This window comes from Nesoenas mayeri (genome assembly GCF_963082525.1).
Source record: "Nesoenas mayeri genome assembly, chromosome: 2".
Taxonomy (NCBI): Eukaryota; Metazoa; Chordata; class Aves; order Columbiformes; family Columbidae; genus Nesoenas; species Nesoenas mayeri.
The window spans coordinates 90,323,615-90,343,964 of NC_137543.1; positions in this window are offsets into that span (position 1 = coordinate 90,323,615).

Genomic DNA, 20,350 nt, shown 5'->3' on the forward strand with positions numbered 1-20,350 from the left:
ATATAAAAATAGAAAAAAAAAAAGTGGATTGAACATGTGTCACTTAGTATTATGGTAAAGCTTAGGAACCTCATTCTTCATTGTGCTGGGTGCTGTCCAAAAAAACCCACCATAAAACAATTAACAAAAGGCTTTTGTGCTACAAAGAGCTTACAATTTAAGAGACAACAGGGTGGAGAAAGACACTGAAGCATAAAGCAATAAACAGCTGCCTCTGAATTCATAGGAGACTGGTACAGTTGTCATTGCTGGGCATATAAAAAGAAGTGGATAACAGCACAGCTACAAAATGCGCCAGTGCCCTATTCTATAAAGAATAAATGTATTTATGTGACATGTTGGGAATGATAACCGTATCTTGTAAAAGCTGGTATAAGTTCCTCTAAATAATGAAGTAAATAGAATCATAGAATTGTTTTGGTTAGAAAAGACCTTTAAGATCTTCGAGTCCAACCATTAACCTAACACTGCCGAGTCCACCTCTAAACCATGCCTCTAAGTGCCACATCTACAAGTCTTTAAAATGCCTCGAGGGATGGTGAATCAACCACTTCCCTGGCAGCCTATTCCAATGCCTGACAACCCTTTCAGTGCAGCCTTTGCCATTTCTTACATTTCTTAGGAAGGAAAGAAAAACACATTTTCTGCTGCATAATGAACATTCCTCTGCAAGTGTTTTGCGTTTTGGGACTTCAGCCTTACAGGAGTGATCTCTATTACATGTGTTGTAGGACTGAATATCTCAGCCCTTTGAAGGCTATGATTTGAGGTGATGTGATTTGTTGATGAGATCAATGGCAGCCTTGCCCCTTGCAACCATGGAACAGCGATGCTCAGGATTCTGAGGGGAGTGAGGTAGGTGAAGAACAGGGAAGAGTTCCTGAAATTCACAAGAGCAGAATTTGGATTATTCAGGGAGCTGGTAGGTGGAATCCTCTAGGAGGCAACTCTAAAGGGCAAAGGAACTCAAGAGCTGATTCACTTAGAAAATACTGTCCTTAAGGAGTAAAGAGTTGTCCATACCAGTATTTGGAAAATTAGTATCTATAGAACAAGACTGGCTTGACCAAATAGGAAACAAGTTACTGCGCTCTAATGCAAAAAGAACATATATAAGAGGCAGGAGAAGGAATACAGAATTTGCCCAGGCTGGCATGGGTGATGGTAGGAAAGCAAAAGTTCAGCTAGAGCTGAAACGGACAATAACCACAAAGGGCATGCTTACCACTACATTAGCAGTAAAAGAACAAATGAGGAAAATGTAGGTCCATGGTTAGATGTGCTGCATAAATTAGTGGCAGTAGGTACAAATAAGATGGAGGTACTCAACGTTTTCTTTGCCTCTGTGTTTAGTAGCATCTCCCAGGCCTTTGTGCCTGGAGATGGGCTCAAACAGGAGAGGAACTACTGGTAGAGGAAGAGGATCAAATCAGGGTGGTGAAACACTGGCACAGGTTGCTCAAGGAGGTGGTAGAAGCCCCATCCCTGGAAACATTCAAAGTCAGGTTGGACCTGAGCAACCTGATCTAGTTGAAGATGTCCCTGTTCTTTGCAGGGAGGCTGGACTAGATGACCTTTAAAGGTTGCTTCCAACCCAAAACATTCTACCATGTAATGGTATGAAATAGCTCACTCTGTCCTGTCCTGGCTAACAAGTCATCCTCCCTTGCCCCACTTCGGATAGATAGTTTTGTTTTATTTGTTTTTTCCCCTTAGTTGGCTTTTTGTCCGAGTTATGTCATTATTATATTCTGTGTTTCTTCTTAGTGTTTATACATGCAACGCTTTTATCACATTGGTAGCATGCTCTTCTGTGAATTGCCTTCTAGTATCAATATCACTTTTGTTGCTGAGTTACCAATTGTTGTGTTCATTTATTGAGCCTGGATAAATAAATAAATAATCTAAATTTTCCAGTGCTTAGAGATATAAAGACTAGTTCCATTGCCTTAACAGCAGTTAGAATCTTACCTTCTGAGGTTATTCCTCTCTACACCAGTTTTTCTGCTGATGCAATAGTACTGACGTTCACCTTGCTGTCTGCAAGCTTGTCTCATCTGTATAAACAGAAACATCTATTAAACCTGCAATTTCTGAAAATCCTCTTTGCAAAGAAGTGTCAACAAAACGTCTTGGTGTACGTAACATCCATATGACAAGCAGATGATTCCATGGCCAGTTCAACTTGGGGGGAGCTTCATGGGGATGGGTCTTAAGTGGGCTGACCACAGGGGTTCTCATGGATATGTAACACAGTACCGTAAACACCTATGAGTGCTTGAACTTAGATTTGCATTCACTGGCATGATTCATTGCATATTCAAGATTTAGTGCCATGATGAATTTTTTGCCTTTTATCTACTTAATAAATGCATCTGAAAAATCATTTAACTTTGCTGTTTTCCTTGATCTTAATTCACATAGTATAAAGGAACAAAATATCCATTAATATCTCAGTAAAGCTGGTTATAAATTAAGGTTGACTTACTTATGTTTTAGTGTACCGTAGGCACTTGTAATAATTTATGCATTATAGAATAGGATTGTTTTCTGAAGAAAACAGTTCTCTTGTGATGGTCCTTCACCATGAAAAACACACAGTATTCATATAATTCACAAATACCTCTTTAAATGGCTTCAGCTTTAAGGGGTTTTTAGATTTCATTTTCAATCTGAACTGTAGCAGCATCCACATTCGCAAATGTCAGCATGAATTTCTCTCCTAAATTAATCTAATTATCTAAATATCCAAAGTAATTTCACACCTGCAACCCTTTATCTAGTTCACAAAAGGCAACATAACTATCCCAGACACAGCCTTCCAAACAAACTGTGGCTCTTGATTCCAGCTAAAAGTATTACATTTCCCAGACTTCGTCTTAGTCTTCCTTTTCTTGTCTTAGCAGGATGCCATATCACAGCATCTAAAGGAAAGAATACTTTACCATCTTGAAGTATATGAGTACCCCATTTGAAAAAAAATGGTTGGCAGACAGAACAAAAATGGTACTAATTTTTTGCTGCATCCTGAAAGACCAAATGCAGAGATGTATCGCATCACTGTCATAATGTATCATTTTAATTGTGGTGCTCAACAATGATGTGGTACTGTTATGACTGCATTATAAAAGGCTTTTCTGGTACCTTCCTGTTTTTAACTTTCCCTGACATCTGAAGAAAATTCCTTTTTTTCTTTTTAATAAAATAAAAGTGGAAAGAAGGCCTTGGCTATATTGATTTTGTATTAAGATTTTTTGGGGAGGGAGGAAGGGAATTGTAGGACTGGATAAAAAGGTTGCTTAAATAAAAATGAAATAAAGAGCTTGTTTTATCTGCCTTTATTATCAACAAGCAAGTGCTGAGTTTTAAATAAGGGAAGGGCACATACCTCTTCCCAATCTTGTCTCAAGAACAAATGAGTATAAGTTGGCCATCAGTAATCTTGTGGTTGGCAGGAATGCCTTAGCAGGGCACTTGAACACATTAACTTAGGATATTCCATCTAGACCTGTGTTCCTCTGCTAAAGGAGATGAGACGTTACTGTCCTTTTTCTGCTCTGAAAAATGGTGCTTCCCCTTCCATCATTTCCTTCTTCCCTCCTTCCCTTCATATGTGCCCTGGAGCTTCTCTGCTGCTCTCACTGGTGCAGTAAGAACTTGCCCTTCCTGCCTCAATCTCAACCGCTGTGCAAAGGGATAAGTCACAACAGACACCAGCTACCTCTGAACTTATTGTGTGTGGATCAACATATTACTTAACTAAAATTTGAAGGACTTTTGGTACTTCCATGTGGGGAGACCCCTGTAGGCAGACTAAAAACTTTTTTTTCCTGAAAACTGTTATTAGAATTATGATTGTTGAGAAGAGTGTAAAAGCCTTTATAGGAGCCTGAGATGCAGTAAAATGAGGCTGGATACATGAATAATTAAGATCTGTAGTGGGAGGAGAAGCTAAAAAAGCTGTGGGACTTGTGTTGCAAATAGACTGATGTAGGGACAGTCTTCTTTTCTCCTGAATTCTCATAAATTTTCCTGGAAAAAAAGGTACTGTTGTCAGCTGACTGCCACTGTGATGGTACCAAAGCTATTTCAAAATCCATCTGTATCTGCCTCAGAACAGTGCCCATAGCTTGCCTATATCACAGATAACAATGCAGCAGTCTCCAAAACAGTCCTTTGAGCCACGCTGTAGGCTGTAGCTCAGTGTAGAATACAGATATCCGGTGAGATCTGGAAATCATGTAGCTACACCAACAGAGGTTTTGCACCAGTTTTTTGCTGTCTTTAGTGGTCTTCAGCTAAGGTTCTTATGTACCAAAGTTTAAAAACATCTTTCTTAAGTCATCTTTCTTAACTTGTTTACTCACCTTTCAAGTTTTCTGCAAAATTGTTGAAATTGTTCTCATTGCCACTGCATGAAACAACAAGAAATTCTCCTAAGCATGCCAATGGAAATTGATGCTGTAGATAAAAAGCATGTACAGCCTGATGATGAAGCTGTGTCTGAAAGGCTCAAAGGAAGTGATGAGGTGAGGGATCCAGACCAGCCCTCAAAGTGATGATGAGGCGTAAAACTAGGCTCAGCTGTTTTGTGTTTTATTTTAATCAGGATTCCTCCAGATGCTCACCTTTGGCCATCAGTAACACAGCATTACAGAGGCTGAAGGTGCTCTGAGTTGTGACAGAGGTCTCTGTTTCCCTTTCATGACTGGCCGCGGTTCTCTGCTGTCCCTGCCTGGATTCCCAGCAGCCTAGCCTTTAAGAGTCTTTGTAAGTCTACCAGTTCTGGAGCCCCTTGTTTCATTATAGAGCCTGTACATGAGAAGGAGGGAAGCAAAAATGAGATCTTGGTCCATTGTGCAGTAACCCAGTCAGTACAAGTTTGGCAGGAAATGCCCACAGAGAAATTCAGGAGATACAAAAGATGCAAGTACTCATCTTCCTGGCTAATTTGCTAAGCTTTGAAGATCTTTTTGAGGGGCTTTCCATGAGTTTTGAGGCTGGAATATTGCCAGAGAAGTAAATTTCTTGCATTCCCACCATCTTCTTGCTGTTGCTTTCAACTGGTAGATTGTTCTGTCCTCCACTCACACATGCCAAAGGTCATCTGATCTTTCCTGCATGACATCAAGGCTGGCTAAGAAACACACGAAATATGATGCCTGTTATGACACTTAGAGCTGAACTGTCCTTGGCAGCTTCCCTAAGTGCTGTGTAATTTCTATGTACCTCTGAGGGTAAAAAAAAAAAAGAGACAGACTGTTATTCTGCCAGGATTTCTAGGAAGAAAAGTGTAATATGAAGCAAGGGGAAAAAACTTTTGTTTTAAATAAAAGTTGTGAGGAGGTTGATACTGGACTCAAAAGGTATGACTGTAGTCTCGCCTGCTCATTTTACACTGCCTCCAGTTGAATTACTCATAGCTGGTGCTGGTAGAAGTGTAATCAGGGCCAAGATCTTGAGAGCCAGTAGACTTTATTGTAAATGATCCCATAGTTTCAATCATATTACTTTGTTGTTTAGCTTTCCAGAAGTATTAATGTTTTGGAAAAATGTAAGGCCCAGTTCTTTGATTTGTCCAGTTTTTTGACTTGCCTTTAACTCCAGAAGGATAACATAAATGTGACTAAATAGAACTTGGCCTGTACTTACCTCAGCTATTGAAATCTGTGAGAATTCTATTTTATATTAATAGTTTTATGAACAAATCATAGACCAATTTGTGCCCTTTCATTCTTTTTGAGCAAGTGAGAAACAGAATATTGCAAATGTTAAGTTTATTTGTGTCTTCCCTTAAGTCAATTACAGATGTATTTAAAGTATAAGAAAATTATTTTTTTAAATTGTATGTTATTTTTTTGCATCAAGTCAATTCTTGTGCCTAATGTTTTGTGAACTGCAGGACTAATTTGAGAAGACGTTGTCCTGAAAAAAGAAAACTTCACATAGGCCGGAACAAATCTCCTACCTATAATTACAAAGCCTGGAGTTCAATAATAAGGAGGGGACTTCTGTCAGCCCCTTGAAAACTTTTAAAGATAAATCCCTAGCCTTGTGTAGGATCCAGAATTTAGTACTCCTCTGTTTTACTGGAAATTTTACTCTGGTAGCTGAAGTTTAGGTGGTTTGTTTTGATGGAACCCCGCTTAAATTAGTAAGTTGGCTGATAAGATATTATTTGCATGGATGAAATTTTATAGTAACATTGTAAGGGAAACTCTTGGAAACGGCTGTGTTTACTATATGTGTTGTTGGACCATTTGTATTTCTACTTAATATTTTCTTATAGAGAAGCAAACCAGCAACAAATTACTTTTTTTTTTTCCTGTGAATTAGAACAAAAGTGTAGTGCATTGTTTCCAGTCTTGATCTAGTCATGCTCCTGATAGACAACACACAGTTGCTTAGATATGCTTCATTTTGTCCTGATCACACTTTTATTGAAATGAATGGATGTCAGTGGGATCAGCAATTGCTTTTCACAGTCCTTCAAACAGATCTTAAAATTCATTGCACAAGCTTGGCAATCTGTAGTTTATAGTCTATATATGACTCAGTTCACCACAAGGTTGGTGCAATTGCTTTTTTCTGGGTAATTCACTGTTGCTTTGTTTTTGCTGTTAGTGGTAAGTTGCAGGAGACTTTTGTTTGCATTTGCTATTATCAGAGCCAATGTCTTCCTGAATGAATGAGTTCATATTATAAACAAGATAGGAAAATTAGGAGGGACGTTATTTTATAGTTAAAGGAAACTCAGTTCCAGTAGAATCCAGCACCAAATAGATGCTTTCAGTCAGGCAGTGTTTTGTGTCCAAGGTTTTTTCTCATAAATAAGTGTGTTAGTGCATAACTGAGGAACAAAGTCAGCAAGAAGACCTAAAATTGGATATGAATGTGATACTTTTCATCTACAGTGCCCTCCATGGTAGTCTTCCATCAGCCTCAAATCATCCAAAGGTATTCATTTTAAGTGTTTTTGTAGATGACTTCATCTGGCTTGAAGGAGGTCTTTGATTTGAGCTGATTGCACCTCAAGGCTTTATACTTAGGAAGAATAAAGAGTACTTCCAGACTAGTTCTTTTCTAGTTTTTTAAAAAATAACTTTATCAAAGAGATTTCTTTCACAACACTTATATCAACATTTGAGTTAATATCTCAGAATAATATTAATATATTTAAAGAACAGGAAAAATGGGAAGAAATCCTTCATGTTTGTATGGATGGTATACATTCTTAGACAAATATGCTTAGTCACTTGAGATGGAAATAGAGAAGTTAAAAGAACTGAACTCGATGCCCTGACTTGCACAGCAGAGTTCCAAGTCATTTTTAGAAAAGTTTGAGGACACCTGTACTTACCCAAAAGACTGAAGCAGAGAATATTCTGACAAGTAAGAAAAGCAAAGGGAAAATGGCAATTTTCATCTAGCTTCTGGAACAGAAACACATCAAAACAGTGCATGAAATCAATGTGAATTAGGCACCTAAGTTGCAAATTTAAAAATTGAGACGTCTGAGACTATTTTAATGAGTCTACCTACCCATCCTGGACTTCTAAGCTCATATCCAAAAATCCCATCCTGGACTTCTAAGCTCATATCCAAGGAAGCCACTTTCTGGAAACCAGAAAGGATTCCCAATTTGTAGCTAAGTACTTTAATGTACCCCTCCTGATAGCTCCCCGAGATCCTAGTCACAACAGACTCTTGAAGCTGCTTCCCAAAAAACCTAAATACTAGATTTGTCCCCTGCTCTGAAGTGTCTAAGCAGATGAACAGCAAATAAAGTGAGGTCAATATCAAGTTAGATCATTTTCCATGTATTGGATGTGTGTTATCTTTGTTTATGCAATTACTAGATCTGCTTTCTAGTGGCACCAGTCAGTAGCATTACACTAGGACTATGTCTATCTCCAGCCTTGAGTCTCCATGGCCAAGACCATGGTTCGGTTGCTAGTAGTGTGTTGGTAAGAGACAATGTTTAGTTGTGTCTTGTTTGTTAATGCAGATGCTAAGCGGTACCAGTTCCAAGATCAACGCTTAAGAAACATTATTGACAACTGTCTGCCCTTTGGACATTGAGCAATTTGAGGCTGCCAGTTCAGCTCGTTTTCCACCCACTGAAGCCATACCTTCCCAGACAGACCAAAAAGATGCTTTGGGAGACTGTAACTAAAGCCTTACTAAAGCCAAGGTAAATGACATCTGCTTCCATCCCCTTGTTTACTGAGTCAGTCATTTAATCGCCTTCGTTTCCTTTATGTGTCCAGAAATTATGTTCAGGAAGATTTGCTACGTTTTCTTCTCAGGGACTGAAATGCGACTGACCAGCCTGTAGCTTCCCATGTCTTTCTTTACCAAATGGGAGTGATGTTTGCCAAAACAGCCTCCTGCTGCGCCTGCTTGACTTACTGCACATCAGCAAGGACTGTTGTCTGTGTTTTGAGTTTGCCCTGAGAGGTCAGCTGTTCTGTTTTGTCTTGGTAGGAGACACCAGAGATACTAATTTTACTGTAGTCCTATTAAAATCAACAAGACTGTTCACATACTTAAAGTTGGACAGGGTATTACATATGTGTTCAGTTGAGGTGCTGAAGGACTCTCATTTCTAACTGGCAACGAATCAGGCATTAGCTAAAAGATATCATATTAAAATGTCTAATTTTGTACCTCATTTTTAGGAGTCAGAAAGTAAATCAGAAAACCAAACAAATGTTTGCCAGGTTTTGAGGAAAATTGATCTTTGGAGCCAGGCTTAGTTCCTGAGGCCTGTCCCTAGTTAAAAGACCAATTGGTAGTACTTAATTTCTGAAATATATAGCAGTGGGAAAATTAGTTTTAAGCTCTTTCAGACAATCCACTAGGCTTTCCCTAAGTGGATTATTTGTATCAGTGGGAACCAGGCCTTCTTGAAATCATACAGCCAATATTTCACCTCGAGAAATTTCAGAGGGAATAGTGCAAGGTTTTATCCCATCTAATTCCAAATTTAATGCATTCTTCTGCTAATTGCTGATGATGCTTCCTGAAGTTCCGAAATGCTTCAAGAGCAAATATTTATAGCTATGTGAAGCTCCTGAATGTTCATAAAAGGATTGGCAATACTCCTTATCAAATAAGAGTAAACGTATTTAATTTTATAAAATCTCATTCTTTTAAGACTTCAGAGGATGAAAGGAAAATGCAAATGAGGAACCCCCTAACTGATAAGAGAAATGTGTATACTATCAAGGATGAACACTTTGTATATTTTACATACAGTTTATTTAAAGTGTATACAGTCACTGGTCTTCTCTCTGAGTGCTGTGGAATTAAAGTGCCATCAGAAATTTTTGTTTGCGGCTGGTTTGCTTTTTCATTCTGCTTCCTATATTGATCACAGATTTCACACTTGAGTACCTTTTATCTTCAAAGGAAACATTCCCTGAACCTTATGTAAGGCATCACTGTTTTGGAGCCTTGCCATTTGCAAAATTGTTTCCATCTTTCCTGGTTTCGATCAAACTTGTTTGGCAATGAGCATTTGGTTTATGTATTTATCCCAGTCATTTTGGCTCAGTAGGTCTTTCTCCTCTTCTTCTTGCCTTCTCTCTTCTCAACTGAAGAAGTTTCTGTTGCAAAGCCTTGTGTTGTGATAGTGATTGTGTGCTCGACAAGAGCTCTTTCACAATCTTATTTCCTCCTAATCCTGTTGTGTGAGAAGTGACCTTTTGAGACTTAACTGCAAAATGAGATAGCTTAAAAGTGTATTTTTGAACACACGAGCTGAAGATGCAGAGTTATATACATTCTATATCAGGTCAAATCTGCCAGACATGTTGGCTTTCATCCAAACCTGAAACTATTTGAAGTTTACCTGATTATCTGGCATGCTGTCATGGGGAACCATAGATTATTTAAGCCATATTGAAATCATTGTGCCATTTTGTGATTGTCTCCAAGTTTAAAGCAGGAAAACAATTTTATACTTAGGCACAGTGTGTGTCTTTAAGTACAGTTCTTAATAAGTCTTGCAAAAAGTCACTTCTGCTTGAAAACTTTTACTTACTTCTCTCAGAAACATTGCTTGACTAGTTAGGCTACAAAAACCTTGCTCCCAAATCTGTACTCTCAGATTTTATTGCCGTATTTTATTTAATTTCACTTTAGATATCTGTGACACAATGGGAATAGTCTTGGCAGGTAGCTGATTCCTTGTAAAGAAAAATACTTTTCCTGGAATAAAATTTTAACTAAACAAAATTATACTTTAAATTTCTGGCTGACTTTGTCTTATGTATAATTCATGCTCCTGATGGAATATTTTGTGGGTCTCTAATATCTGATTACCAGTGCAGCTTTTGTCTGCATACCTACTCCTTTCAAAGAAATCTGGATGATTGGGAATCATTTTCCTGCATCACATTCCAGAGGATGCAGGTGGCTTTTGTCATCACCTCCCCTGGATTTTTGGTAAAAATGAATCAGATATTTTCCAGAAATGCAGATTTCCTCCCCCCCGAAAATTACAATTCAACAATTACAACTCAGACATTTGATTTGGTAGAGGCTGTGTTCATCAACCATGTTTTTGATATTCCCAAGACAGTGTTTATCAGACAGATGTTCAGAGCTCATGGTCTCTGAAGCCCCTGCCCCCAAAGCTCAGCACTGTCTTTCTTGGAGGGAGCTGAGCCGGGAATGTTCCTGCTGGGACGCTGCCACACTGAAGACCTGGCCAAGCTTGGAGTCCTCCAGCTGAGGTAATGAGCCACAGAACAGCATGAAGTCTCTGCCAGTCTTCTTGAGAACTAGATCCTTGTTATTATACCAAGCTGTGAATAAATGACATATTCTCATTTGAAGGAAACATCTCTTTGTTCTACCTTCTCGCTTTTTATTCCCCTGACCCCCGCCCCAAACTCCTCCCATTTTCTTAAGAAAAAAAAAAAGGTTTTAATATTAATACAAACATGGTAGATATCAATATTTTCTACATTTTTGCCAAATGAGAGGCTCGTAATTCTTATTCACGAATGCTTATAAACAATTTTCCAAAGTGTGAAGTTGACTTTCATTTCTTTGCTGGTCTTCAGAGGTCTACAGAGCAGCTGCAAGAAAATCCATTCCAATTTAGAAAGAGTGCTTTAGTGTGTTTGAAAAAGATATTTCCTGAATACTTCTGGTTTGCTAGTGAAGGGATTTGCAAGAAGCTTTCAACGGAGCATCTGTAAAGCATGACCAGGGCAGCTTTGGGGGCTGATATTTGCTGGTAGTCTAAGGTCAGTGCTGAGGGCCAGCCCTATAACAGCACCGGAGCAAAGGTGATGGACTCATCTGGAAGCCTGCATGAACGGCAGACTACATAAAAATCCCAAAGGCCATTCAGTGGTACAAACTTCGTGTCTTACCTTTTTTTCAGGAAATTGCATGGTGGTAAGCCAAGCAGGAGGCAGCTCCAGCAGCAGGTGGAGCTCAACCTCATTCTTTATGTACCCATCCCAAAACAGGTGGATGTCAACATCAGCAAGTCATTGCAGGCAAACGCCGAAGTGATTAGAAGCTTGGTTTTTGACCCACAAACATGCATGTAAATACAGATGACGCCTTTGCAAATCAGGAAGATGTTTGTGAGGCCCTGCTGAAGAAATCATCTGTAGAAGAATGTTTAAAGGAAATGATGTTAGAAATACGGTCAAAAGAAGAAATAGAAGTAATGAAATTGGTGAGAGGTAATGAACAGAAGTGAGGGAAATACTCACCAAACATTTGATTTAGAGATATATACACCTCAGTACAGTTGCCAGTGCAGTAGCCTGGTAAATGAGAAGCTGCAAAGAACTTTCCCTACAACACTCATGAGAGAGATTGAGGAATACATACCTCTATGGCAGTGAGGGAAGCTTGTCCTACTTCTCCCTCTGCAATTGTTTGTTTACATTTCTCTTCTTCAGAGGATTTGTACATTTTCCTTCCCATAAAGTAGTGCCACTTAGAGTGCAGATGGTTCTCTGCCATCCAAACCCACCAGCAGATCAACTAGTTGTCTATTATTCCTTTATTACTCCTCAAAGTAGCTGCTGTCAAGCACACACAAGCCATCCCAGCCATCTGTCTGCTGTTCAGAAATAGCTTCCAGAGGTACTTCCCAATCCTCCTAATTTCTTTTCTGGAAACTTCATTATCAGTAGTTAAAATACCTTTCAATGCAAAAGTGTTGGTTGGTTGGTTGGGTTTTTTGATGCTTGTTTGTTGTGGGGTTTTTTGTTGTTGTTGTTTTATTGTTGTTGGTTTTGTTGGTTTTTTTTTTGTTTGTTTTTAATTTCAATCCTCATTCTCCCTTCAAACTTGTTTTTTGTCTTTATTTTCTTTCCACTCACACTACTAAGTATTTTTTACAACAAATAAGAACCCGTTATAACACAGACTCTTTACAGATCATACTCCATGACAATATTATTTTATTCATGCCTGCGTATAAAGAAAACAGGCAACTGAACACATAAAGAAGACATTTTTAGTTTTAACAAGGCAGATCCCATATTGAGAGGAGTGAATCAGTGCAGCTGTACAGAAGTTAGTGGAGATGCACTGCCCATGCACTTGCGAATGAAGTCTGTTCCCTCAGACAGTGGGCCTTACAGATTGATCTGTTTGATTGCCTTTCTTAAAGAGCTAATTGATATTACCGTACAGAAGCCACAATTTAATCAGGAATACAGTAATTGCTGCAAGAAATATTCCAGTTCATGTATTTAAAACATAAACTTAAGAACTATTGTACTTACAGGTTATACATTTCAAGGTTATATATTTTTTATTCAACTTGAAGTGTGTTTTTTTTTTAAATACACTCCTTCTTTTTATTCTACTGAATTCATGGCTTTATGTTTCTTTCTTCTTGTTCTCCTTCCCTTTTCCTTGAAGTATTTTTGGTTTTATATTGAGGCATATTCAGCTAGACAATGCAATGAAGGCTGATATTGTTGCCCTTCCATTCCTCGGTGTCTTTAAAGGATAAAATGGTTTTGACATAAAAGCAAGTCAGGAACACTACTTTTGATTTAAAGGCCTGATTGCGAAAATGTGTTCACTAGCATAACTTAAAAGTTTAGTATAGATGGAGAACTCCTGCTTACCATGTATTTAAGTGCCCAAAGTGAGCTGTCAGGATCCATCTTTCACCCATGTTTTCTGAGTCCTCCAGATTAAGACCTTTGTCTCTGCTTCCTAATTGGGAATTCCCTTGCTAACATATAAGGTATTCCCTGATCTAACTTCAGAGCAGATAGCTCTTAAAATAGCTTACATTATTATGCAGAGGGAGTAATTTACTACAGTCACTTACTGTAGTGTGTAAGTGTCAAGGGAGAGGGGAAACAGCTTTTGTTTAATTTTGCATTGATATCCATGGTGGCTGCACAAAGGAAACACAGCCCACTGTAGACTCCCCAGCCAGACTGAACTGCGGCCCTGTTGGGCATAACAATTCTCTATAAAGGAACTTCCCAGCAGGCTCAGCCATCTGATTAAAAGGTTACTGCTGCTCTCTGTGTTATAACATAAATTGGGGAATTCCCCCTTGGTCAGAGTGCCAGGAGCCTTTGCAAATTGTGTGTGACAACTGGCCCACAGGAATCGTTCAACTCCAATAATCGGAAATAACAACTTCTGTACAACTTTGGAGTGCTTCCTAGCTGAACTTTTGGGGCTGGAAAAGTACAGAATGGGTAGCTGTGCTTTGCATATGCTGCAATATAGTTTGTTTGTGCCAAAGAGATACAGAACCTTTTCTCTTTTTTTGCAAATCGAGAGGGACAGGAGGAGCTTTGGTTTTCACTTGTAATGAGCAATGCTAACTAGACACACAGGCAGAATTTCAATGTGCTGAAACAATGCAACATAGACCCAAATCTATTCATGGCTTCAGCAGTTGTGATGAGACCTGGGGACTGAAACCAACTGCCTTAATATCACCACATGTAAGATGAACTTGCTTGAAATTGTTCTTTCAATAACATAGTAGAATTAAAGTAATTAAATATTCATTTCCTTGTTGCTGGAATGCTTCATGGATTAGTGCATATGGGAGTTTGGGGAGAAGGTCTTCTTTTTCAAAGAAAAATGTAAGAAAAAGAGAAGAATAAAAGAGGATTGGATATCAGCTGGTCTGTGACTAATTCCTAGTGTAGCGTTGTCCAACCAATGTTATCCAATGTCACAAATGTCATCCTTACTGGTAGTTTCAAGGCAAAAAAAAGGGTTGGCATGGGGAATGAACTGTGTTGTTGTCATTATAAAAAGGAAAGTGAAGGAAATTTCTCAAAGAAGGGAAAGAAGAGATAAGAAGTTGAATTATAGAGACTTAAAAGGACCTGCTGATAGGTAGTTCTACAAGGTGTTGAAGGAGGAAGAGAGAGGATGAAGAGCAAAATAAGCAATAATAAAGATATCAGTTAAATCTTATGTTTTAGAAAATGCTACATGTTTCTTATTGGTAAACCCTTTACAGATTGCCAGAGAAAACAGCCATTTTTTCCTGATCATGGATCACAGATTATTATGGGTACAGCCTGTCATAAAATCCGTGATTTTTCTGTTGTGCTAACATAAGGGATACGGTGACCAACAAATATTAAAAGGAAAACAAGTCATACTGTCAACATCAAAATCAGATGAGGGTTTGGTATGGGCAAAAGTCCATCTTCCTGGTCCTTCCTCAGGCTATCAGTAGAGTAGTCCCGTAAGAAGCCATCATTACAGGAGGAGTGGTAACCCCTGCAAAATGTAGCACTGCCACTCTGTGTTTGCTCTGGAGTGCAAACGTGTTGCAGTGAGAGGTGTGATTGCCTTTAACCAGGGGGTGTCATCACGATACCCATTAGTACCCCTGTATCTTTGGGGTGCACTCTAGAATCATGATGCTGTCTGAACACTAAAGGTGAGTATTCATACATGGCTGACTTGCCCAAACTTCTCTGCTGTTCATAGGTAAAGTACACTGAAATTAGCATTGGTGGGCTCCTGCAGAGCAGAAGTGCCACCTGACTGTCCCAAAGACGTATTTTGAGATTATACTTACTCTCTGGGATTTTCGGTTCAGCATTTCTCTCAGGCACTATTTTTTTTAAAAAAAAAAAAAACAAAAACAACATAGCAATCAATAGTTTATGAAGATCTCTTCTCAGCAATCAACACCACACTCGAATTTTTTGTACTTGCTGTCTCAGTTGAAATGACATTGCCCAGAACCTGGCCTCGATACTTCCCTGTGTTGATGCCCAAATTATTTATGTTCACTCTCCTCCTGAAGTGATAACCCTTGAAGTTGCTGCTGTTATTCCCACTCAGTGTCTTGGCATGATCTGTTTTGTTCTTGTTTTAAGGCAGGTAGATTTCACTGTGCCCAACTAGCAGCAGTTACTATACATGTGTGTGGTTATTTAAGGTACTGTCTCTGGCGAGACACTTTGCATCTGAGTCCTGTCATTATTTTTCGCCTACCAGCTCATCGCAATATTTTGGCAGGTTTGTGAGCTCAAAAGGGTTAACAGAGAAGTCAGCGGTGATGCTGTAATCCTCCAGGACTGCCAGCACGCTGCACTGTTGTTGTGTCAGATCAGGGGGGTTTGGAGGAAGCTGTGCAGCTCCAGCAGCTGCCTCAGTCCCGTCTGTCATTTTAGGTCTCTGCTCCTAACAACATGGCTGACGTAGCAGGTAAAACGAATGACTCCCATACCGGGTACAAAACGATATTCTGTCACTCCCTACTGCACCCAGAAAACGTACGGCCTCTGAGAAAGAGCTGTCACCTCCTCAGAAAACTAACGCAGCGTGTCAGGAACGTGTGTCCTTGTTGCGGAGGAAGGCAAAAATGTGTGTTTGACAAACAGCCGTTGTTCTGACTTTAATGGTGAAAACAATGCAGGTAAACCCAACTGTCCTCTGCCCTACTTCTCCTCTGCTGTAAGCAATTAATTCTCCAGCAAAATAACCAGAGGGAGCACTTTTTCCACAACATTGCTGTTTTCTAAAATCTGCATTGGCTTCGTCCTTACATTGACATTGCAACCATCTGGTATGAACGGTTTGAGATGAAGTGGGGCAAATCCACCCTCTAGCTTCTAAAGAAGTACTCTTAGTGAACCATGCAAGTTTTCCCTTTTATTTTTAAGAAGACTATATGTTTTAAGTAGGGGAGAGCAGAAGCAATTTGGAAATGTCAGTGCTGGACTTAACTACAGCTCCATTTGCAGTCATGTAGTGTAAATTCAGGTATTTTTACAGTTTCTCTCTCACATTTCTCTAATGTCTGACATATGTAGCCACATAAAACTCTTGCAAGGACCAAAACCCAAAGAAAACACAGCACAATGCACACACAAAAAACACCATTAAATCACCTGATTGCTGTTATCTTCTAGGTCAGAGGTGTCAAACTTATTTTCACTGGGGGCTACATGTAGGAGTAGTTACATTTATACAGTCCTAAAATTACATTTGGCCCTTTGAAGGCAACCACGATGCTGAAGTGGACCCCAGTGAAAATGAGTTTGACACCCCTGTTCTAGGTAGAGAACCAAGGCACAGAAAGAGTGAATACAAAGTCACCAAAACATCTGTGGCTAGAGTGCTAGATTATCACCCTAAACTCTTAATTACTCTTTCCTGCCTGTCTCTCCCAAGGTGATGCAGCCATTGTAGGAAAAGCTGTATTTTCCTGGTAACACAGGTGGATTTTTTCCTTTGTAAATCTGTGTTGCACAGAATATACTAAGCTTCAGGATAATTACCAAGCAAAGCACGCAGCAGGCCAAGGGCAAAGCTGAGACAGTGACCTGTGCGTGCTGGGATTCATCATATGCACGTCATGAGTCAGGGCATTTTTGCTAGTGCCTCAGAGCAAGAGCTCTGGTGCAAAGTGTCACCCTGGCATTCCTTCCCAGGAAGGCTTGGTAAAGCCACATCTTCCGCTCTTACTGGTAGAAAGAAACAAAAATGAGAAAGATGGCACTACTAGACAAGACTGGAAAGCCAGCTTTCAGCCTATTAGAGGGACTGATAATGGATGTTCAGGGAAACATAATAAACAAGGTATGTTCTTCCTGTAGTATACCTTTCCGTATTCTAACAATAGGTGGTGAGGGATGTTTAGATTTGTGGCTTACATCCAGACCATCACATTTAACGGGACTCAGTAGACCTTTCTATGAATTGGTCTCATCTTTTTAATCAGATTTTCCTTTTGACCTCCACAACATCCTGTGTCAATGAGTCCCACTGCTTCATTCTGCAGTCCATGGAAAAACACTTCCCTTCATGATTTTTTTAGTCCCAAGGTTTGATAGTTTCCACTGGGGCCCTCTTGCTTCCGTCTTTTTTAAGAAACAATGAATAGTTGTTCTGCTTGCCGCTCTAGATATTTTAGTTATCTGATAATCTCCCTGGCTTGTGTTTTCTGCAGACTGAAGGGCCTTAGTCTCTTGCTGAGCCAAACCTTTCATTGCTTTGATCATCCTTTCTGCCCTCCTCTTCTCCTCTTCTAGTTCTGCTATAATATTTATGGGTTAGAATGACCAGAAGTACATTCACTATTCAGGCTATGAGAGCAGCATGGATTCATATAGTGGTATGAAACTGCTTTCTGTTATATTCTTTACTCCCTTCCTGGTAATTCTCAGCTTTCTGTTTTTTCTTGTGATTAATGCTAGGGATTCACATTACATTTTCTGAGAAATATTCACAGAGGAAAGAAGGCGGCGGCTTCCCATGATCTGTACCACCTGAAGACAAATCAAACTGATTTTAACATGGGAAGAAAACATCACTATGTTTTTCATGGCTTTAGCCCTTTCACTGGTGGCTGAAGAAAGCTTACCCTTCCCTCACCCCAAGGTTTGGAGTGACATCTTGGAGAGAGGGATATTGAAGATCAAGAAAGTCTACACTACACTACACTTGATCTTAGCCAAAAGGCCGAGAAGCGACTACCACTCTCTGGTAAGACTGCCTCTATTAAGAAAGAAAGAAGGGTGATAGTAATAGGAAATTCCCTTCTGAAAGGAACAGAGGGCCCAATATGCAGAGTTGACCCTCATCTTAGAGAAGTTTGTAGTCTACCTGGAGCCCGGATCAAGGATATTGCTAGAGAGCTCCCAAGACTGGTGCACCCGACAGACTACTACCCGCTGCTGGTCTTCCAGACAGATGGGGAGGAAGCTGCTTCCCGTAGTCTGAGGGCAATGAAGAACGATTTCAAGGTCTTGGGAAGGATGGTGAAAGACTCAGGGGCTCAAGTGATCTCTTCTTCACTCCTTCCATCTTCAAGTGACGGTGTGGGATGGAATAGGAAAATTCATTCTCTAAATGGTTGGCTCCAAGAGTGGTGCTACAGGCAGGGCTTTGGATTTTTTGATAATGGTTGGTTCTATAAGACACCAGTCCGGACAGTGTCACGTGGGAAAGGTTTATCTCAGAGGGGCAAAAGAATGCTGGGGCAGGAATTAGCTGGGCTCATTTGGAGAGCTTTAAACTAGGCTCGAAGGGGGATGGGGTTGTAGCTGGGCTTGTCCCAGTGGGGCAGCATTCTAGAACTGATGAGGACCAGGTGGCCTCCTGTGCTCCTAGGGAGAAATGGGAGTGCTCTGCTCGCTCCTTGAAATGCCTGTACACCAATGCGCGCAGCATGGGGAATAAGCAGGAGGAGTTAGAATCCTATGTTCGGCTGGGAGATTATGACCTGGTGGCAATTACAGAAACATGGTGGGACAGTTCACATGACTGGAATGTGGTCATGGATGGCTATGCCCTTTTCAGAAAAGACAGGCCAGCCAGGCGTGGTGGTGGAGTTGCTCTCTATGTGAGAGAGCAACTACAATGTACTAAATTCTGCCCAGGAGTGGATGATGAGCGAGTTGAGAGTGTATGGGTCAGGATCAAGGGGCAGGCTGGCAGGGGTGACACTGTTGTGGGTGTCTGTTACAGGCCACCAGATCAGGCTGAGGAAGTTGATGAGGCCTTCTATGGGCAGCTGAGAGTGGCCTCACAGTCACAGGCCCTGGTTGTTGTGGGTGATTTTAACTTCCCTGATGTTTGCTGGAAGGACCATTCAGCCAGCCAGCCACAGTCCAGGAGGTTCCTCCAGTGCATTGATGATAACTTCCTCATGCAGATGGTGGAGGAGCCGACTAGGAGAGGTGCACTGCTGGATCTCATCCTCACTAACAAGGAGGGTCTGGTCGAAGCAGTAAAGGTTGAGGGCTGCCTGGGTTGCAGTGACCACGAGATGGTGGAGTTCAGCATCTTGTGTGGCAGGAACAGAATAGCAAGTAGAATTGCAACCCTGGACTTTAGCAGGGCTAACTTTGGCCTTTTCAAGCAATTGCTGGGGGAAATTCCATGGGCAAGACTGCTTGAAGGAAAAGGAGCCCAAGAGAGCTGGATTGCATTCAGAGATTGCTTCTTCCGCGCTCAGGATCAGAGCATCCCCACACGTAGGAAGTCAAGGAAGGGAGCTAGGAGGCCTTTGTGGTTGAATAGGAATCTATTGGGTATGCTCAAGCAGAAGAGGAGAGTTTACAGGTCATGGAAGCAGGGGCTGGCCACTTGGGAAGAATATAAGGCTGCTGTTAGAGGATGTAGGAAGAAAGCTAGGATAGCCAAGGCCTCCTTAGAATTACAGCTGGCGAGAGGGGTCAAGGACAGCAAAAAGAACTTTTTCAAATACATAGCGGATAAAACTAATACCAGAGGCAATGTAGGCCCACTGAGGAATGGGGTGGGTGCCCTGGTGGCGGAAGATACAGAGAAGGCAGAATTACTGAATGCCTTCTTTGTCTCTGTCTACTCTGCCGGAGGCTGTCCTGGGGAGCCCTGTACCCCTGAGACCCCAGATGAAGCCAGGTCAATGGAGGAGCTTGCTTTAGTTGATGAGGACTGGGTTAAGGAGCAATTAAATAGACTGGACATCCATAAATCCATGGGTCCAGATGGGATGCATCCGCGGGTGCTGAGGGAGCTGGCTGAGGTCATTGCTGGACCGCTCTCCATCATCTTTGCCAAGTCTTGGGAAACGGGAGAGGTGCCCGAGGATTGGAGGAAAGCAAATGTCACTCCAATCTTCAAAAAGGGCAAGAAGGAGGACCCGGGTAACTATAGACCGGTCAGCCTCACCTCTGTCCCTGGGAAAGTAATGGAACAACTTATCCTTGGTGCTATCTCAAGGCATATCAAGGATAAGAAGGTTATTAGGGGCAGTCAGCATGGCTTTACCAAGGGTAGGTCATGCTTGACCAACCTCATAGCCTTTTATGAGAATGTTACAAGGTGGATGGATGATGGCAGAGCCGTGGATGTGGTCTACCTTGACTTC